The sequence below is a fragment of the Myxocyprinus asiaticus genome, chromosome 21, assembly GCF_019703515.2.
Source record: "Myxocyprinus asiaticus isolate MX2 ecotype Aquarium Trade chromosome 21, UBuf_Myxa_2, whole genome shotgun sequence".
NCBI classification, from domain to species: Eukaryota; Metazoa; Chordata; class Actinopteri; order Cypriniformes; family Catostomidae; genus Myxocyprinus; species Myxocyprinus asiaticus.
Genome location: NC_059364.1, coordinates 480,001 through 485,945, shown reverse-complemented (window position 1 = coordinate 485,945; position 5,945 = coordinate 480,001). Strand labels below are relative to the sequence as shown.

The 5,945-nt window shown below is 40.7% G+C and overlaps 1 protein-coding gene across 1 annotated transcript in view; it reads right to left on the bottom strand.

Moving 5' to 3' along the window:
* Positions 1 to 5,785: 5,785 nt before the first annotated feature.
* The window catches only part of LOC127411926 (phosphofurin acidic cluster sorting protein 2-like), an 84,484-nt gene continuing 84,324 nt past the window's right edge, over positions 5,786 to 5,945 (bottom strand). Inside the window, exon 24 of the mRNA XM_051647837.1 lies at positions 5,786 to 5,945. This exon is cut by the window's right edge and continues 3,933 nt beyond it. The gene's annotated coding sequence lies outside the window, so the exon portion shown is untranslated.

Genomic DNA, 5,945 nt, shown 5'->3' with positions numbered 1-5,945 from the left:
GATATACATCCACTGAAGTGCTGATGCAATCTTTGTTTTTTTTTGTTTTTATTTTAATTTTATATCCCCTTTTCTCCCCAATTCCCACTACTTACTAAATCCTCGTGGTGGCGCGGTTACTCGTCTCAATCCGGGTGGTGGAGGACAAGTCTTAGTTGCCTCCGCGTCTGAGACCGTCAATCCGTGCATCTTATCACGTGACTCGTTGTGCATAACACCGCGGAGACTCACAGCATGTGGAGGCTCATGCTACTCTCCACGATCCACACACAACTCACCACACGCCCCATTGAGAGCGAGAACCACTAATCACGACCACGAGGAGGTTACACCATGTGACTCTACCCTCCCTAGCAACCGGGCCAATTTGGTTGCTTAGGAGACCTGGCTGGAGTCACTCAGCACACCCTGGATTCAAACTCGTGACTCCAGGGGTGGTAGTCAGCGTCAATACTCGCTGAGATACCCAAGCCCCCAACAATCTTTGTTTATTAAAATATAAAGTTGCATCTGAGTAGATTAGAACCTGAGACTTCTTATAAGATGTTACCACTTAACCACCCAGTCAGACTCTCAATAACTGAGCTGATTGATGTACTTCTCCACTGACCAACAATATCTCATGACCAAAAGTAGCAGACGTAGAGCTAAAGTTATCAATTATGTGCAATATTTATTTTAGAGCATGAATTGATCATCAAAACTGACTGTTCATCAAAACAGACAATTTAAAATGATCTTTTACGAGCGCTCCTCGTTGCTGTGTGACTTCAAATTAATGTCGTTTTAGCCCCGTATGCACATGCAGTGACTTCCAGCGACAAAGCGACTTCTGGCGACTAGATGTGGGCGTGGCAAGCGACATGACAAAGTTGAGAAGTTTAACTTCATGCAAATGAAGAGTGACTTTTGGGAGCGACAACCAATAGGAGTGAAGACTGTGTCAGTGTGTCCTTTGAGACAATGGAGTCGAGTGCAAGTGTAACGGGAGCCAGTTGATAGATAGCTGTGCAATATGTATAAACCTTACTCTCCTGACCTCAAGAGGTGCACTAGCGACTGACGCTAGAGGCTGTAGCCTTTAGCCTCCTTGTTAGCACATCCGCCTGAGACGCCGGTTCAAATCCCATACAGAGCGGGTGGAACAGGAGTGTCACAATGGTGCCGTGACCCGGATAGGAGTGAGGTTTAGGGGGGTGAGTGTAATGGTGGCCAGCTGATAGATAGCTGTGCAATGTGTATAAACCTCACTCTCCTGACCTCAAGAGGTGCACTAGCGACTGACGCTAGAGGCTGTAGCTTTTAGCCTCCTTGTTAGCGCACCCGCCTCCCATGCTGGAGACGCCGGTTCGAGTCCTGTACAGAGCGGGTAGAACAGGAGCGTCACACAAGCAAGACAGAGAAGAAGTTAAAGTTTCTGTGAGTGATTTCACTGTTCTATATGATTCGTCTGTAACCACAAACATGAATATAATAAACAATGATGCGTGGAAAATAAATTTTCGGCAGTCTGAGTGAGTTTGATTCGTACATTGATAGTTCTTTCGTCTTATTAATGCTGTGATGCAGTGAGCACTGCTGCATCATCTGATCGTATTTTGTAAACACATGGCCAGACGTGCAGTCCACCAATAACGTTAGAGCGACAGCAGTAGGAACGCACACTAGCGACTTCACAGTACAGAGACTAGCGACATCAAGTGATAAAGTCGACGCATGTGTGTACGGGGCGTCACACTGTCAGCGATTTTGTCGCTGCAAGCGACAGGAGAGCATTCATTTTCTATGAGAGCTGGCGAATTCCGGCGACACGAGCGACAGCATTCTTTGGCGACAGGATGTGGGCATGTCAAGCGATGAGACAGAAGGCTCGTATGAGATGCCAAACGCCTCGCCTTGAAAGTAGACGAGAGTAGGCGGCTGCAGTCAGAGGAGTGAAATAAGTGCTGTCAAGTTGGACAGTTCTCACTTCTCATAGTAGATCATCCGCTATGAGATAAAGAGTAGATATCGTGGAATTCACGTTCATGTGCTTTGTTGTTAATAAAGTGGATGAAATGTAAATTCTGTTGCTTTTAAATGATAATAAATATGAAGAACATGACACTCAATGTACGTTTTTTAATTCCCCCATAAGACGTGTCTTTCGATTCATTTTTAGTTTAATAAAGACACGTATTATTAAGTTCAATGAGCCAATGGAATCGCTATGACATCAGATGCGCCCCTGCTCTCTCTGGTAAAAATGCATAGATTGTCTGTGCATCAGGAAGAAGTGCGTGACGTTATCACAGCACAACAGCATTGCACGCTAGCCTGATGCTTGTGAAGGACATTTGTATTTAAATTTATATAGATGTTTGGACTGAATGTATATACATAATCACGGTAAGTATTCTGTCTGGAAAAAATATATTTCAAAACTGTGTGATTGACAGGAGTGCGTCTGAACTAGAAATAATATACTGTATATAAACAGCAGTAATTAATAATGTCAGATTCTTGATTAAGTTTGTTTAATGTGTCTCCGTGCTGCAGTAACAGTGACATTTATCACATCTGATTGAGATATTAGGATTTATTGAGTATAGTTGAATGTAATTTATTCATTTGAATATTGCTGAGAGTTTAGAATTGTTTTGGCTTTTCAATGTGACTTCAACTGAAATGAGTAACTTGTATGGCAAAGCCGAATGCTAAAAAACGAATTCTTTAAATCAGGAATGTAATTATGACTAACTAATGAAAGGGTTCAGTAAAAACTGTAATTCTTGATCTCTGTAACTGCATTTTCACTAGTATCAATCAAACTTTATAAAGCACCTTTCAAACAAATTAAATGCATCACATTCAAAGTCGGTCTGAAACGTTTGTGACCACAGCGCATTTGTAGTGTAAACACTATCAATTATTGTGTTAATACGGAAGCCCTGAACCACAAGGTACTTGGTAACGTTTTTTTATTTTCATTTTTTTTAGGTGTCTTAGTGCCTTCCTGAGCCTGTGTCCTACAAAATATATAAATAAATAAATACATTCTGAATTTTTTTCTCAGGCAACAAATTAGATTTTTTTTTTCTTGCTAGCTAACAGTTATCATGTGGTACCAGCAACGGCCACCAGGTGCCACTATCAGTAAATCACATACTGACAAGGTGACAGACATATGAAACATATGTTATCTGAGGTATATTTATTTAATTGTGGGATTTCATGTACATTGTGTTTTTTTTCTTGTTATTGTATTATAGTATAACTATAAATGTATAAATCCACAGATAAAGTATCACACACATTGTCATCTTGTCAGCATGAGATTTCATACTTACTGATAGTGGCACCTAGTGGCCGAGGTTGGTACCACATGCTAATTTTTAGCTAGAAAAAAAAGTTATCATGTTCACTCTTTTTTTCAGAGTAAAATAAAAATTGCTGAGAATTTTTTTTTTTTTTGTGTAGGACAGAGGGTTCCCCCCAAAAAATAGGGCCACTATGTTTGATTGCTCATATCTTAAAAATGCACGATTTTTGTCGTACTTCTACAACTTTTTGTAAACAACAAAATGACGTCACTGTTATGTCATTGTGAGCAACAACTTGCTATAAATAAATCTTTTTGCTAAAAAAAAAAAACAGGGCCACATGGCAAAAGAGAAGCACTTACGTTTTCTGCCACTGAAAACGTAGCTAAAAGATATAGTTATTTATTTGTAGCAAGTTGTTGCTCACAGTGAGCACGTTTACATACATACACGTTCTTACATCGATTATGCTTAATAAGCCGACAACGCGAGGGGCCTGGGTAGCTCAGTGGTAAAAGATGCTGGCTACCACCCCTGGAGTTCGCTAGTTTGCTAGTTTGAATCCCAGGGCATGCTGAGTGACTCCAGCCAGGTCTAAGCAACCAAATTGGCCCGGTTGCTAGGGAGGGTAGAGTCACATGGGGTAACCTCCTCGTGGTCGCTATAATGTGGTTTGTTCTCAGTGGGGTGTGTGGTGAGTTGTGCGTGGATGCCGCAGAGAATAGCATGAAGCCTCCACACATGCTATGTCTCCATGGCAACGTGCTCAACAAGCCACGTGATAAGATGCGCGGGTTGATGGTCTCAGCCACGGAGGCAACTGAGATTTGTCCTCCACCACCTGGATTGAGGCAAATCACTACACCACCACAAGGACTTAAAAGTGCACTGGAAACTGGGTGAAAAAGGGAAAAAATCCAAAATATAAAATAAAAAATAAAATAATAATAAGCCGACAACGGGTGCGGTCATGTAAACGCAATAAACAGCGTTCCTTTATCGGTGTAAGGCCATAAACGGCTTGTGAATAACTCGGTCGACACGGGATGATTTTTGCCCATTACGGCGATTTCACGTGGCATGTAAACACCTAACCCGGTGTTCTTACTGGCTCATCCAATGTGTGCACGTGTTGAGCGCATGCCTCTTCATGGTTTGACGTCAAAAGTGGAGAATAACTCGATTATTTCAAATGTCATGTAAACACGGATTTCTTTCTTTGTCAGATTTTTTAAATAAGCTGATTTTAGAGAATAATCAGCGTATTGGTGTGTATGTAAACATGCTCAATGATGTCACAGTGACCGTAGAAGTCGTAGAAGCCTTTATGCATTTTTAAGATATGTGCAATCAAACATTGTGGCCCCGTTTTTTGTTTTTTTTGGGCCATCCTGTAGGCTCAGGAAGGCGGTAAGGGTTAGAAGGGTTAAAAATTCCACCTAGTGAAATTATTTATTTTTTCTACCTTGCGGTTCAGGGCTTCCATATGTTAACACAAGGGTTTTAAAAATTGCAGGTTATGTGCGACAACAAAACAACCGCCCAATTGACCCTTCGCTAAGCCCCGCCTTAAAAGTGTTACTGACCAATCCCGTCAGAGTATCTGTTGCTGTCCGCTATTTTGTGTCTCTGGGAGTCATGTGCGTTTGAGTAGTTCTAAACTGAATCTTACAGAAATTATCCAAAAATATGTTAAATAAATAAATAAATAATAATAATGAAAAAATCTATCTATATATATTGTTGCCAGGTCACCAGTAATAGTGACATGAGGTCTCTTTCTCTTTTTTTCATCTTTAAATTAAATTGTACTATTACTGCTATGGATAAACAATGTTGTCCTCTCAGGTGTTGGAGACGTGTGTGGCGACGGTCGGCCGAGTGTCAAACATCGATCACAACAAGCGCATCATCGGTAAGGCGGGTCAGAACTGCTGGTTGGGCATCAGACCATCGAGTGGACTGTGGAAGAGGAAGGACGGGTGGGTGGGACGCAAGACCAGACCTCTACCACCCATGAAGAGCTTCATCAACCTGCCATCTGTCGCCACCAAATCATGATGACATCACTGATCACCTGATACAAGCATCAACAGTGTGGACTTTTGTGTACGTTGGTATGAGCGTTATAGTCATGTGATCTGTAAATATCAAACTCTGATCAATGACATCATCATAATAAAATAAATGAAACCATCTGCACAACATCTGCTCGTATCGTCAGTTTCATTGGAAAGGTCTGTTGTTTAAAGTACAACTTCGAGATCAGAATCGACCCTGTTCACCTTAACACATGTTACCGGTTATATTATAGACGATTCATCAGTGCAAATTATTCTGAAGATCATAATCTTTCATCAAAATGTAATCATTTGTTCTGTTATCGTTTCACTAATATGTCACACTAATGAGGTAAAATGAGTTGCAAACACAGTTTAAAGTTGACGTAATAAAAACAGAATCGTGTGTGTGGGTATGTGGTTAAAAACATGTTTATTAAACTCAACTGCATGTGTAATGCATGGAGAGGAACAAAGTTATAAAATTCCATTACATACTACAAATGTCAAACATGCAAAAGGTAAACCATGTTTTCATTATTGGTAACAATAGAAATTCTCTCATATAATAATAATAATAATA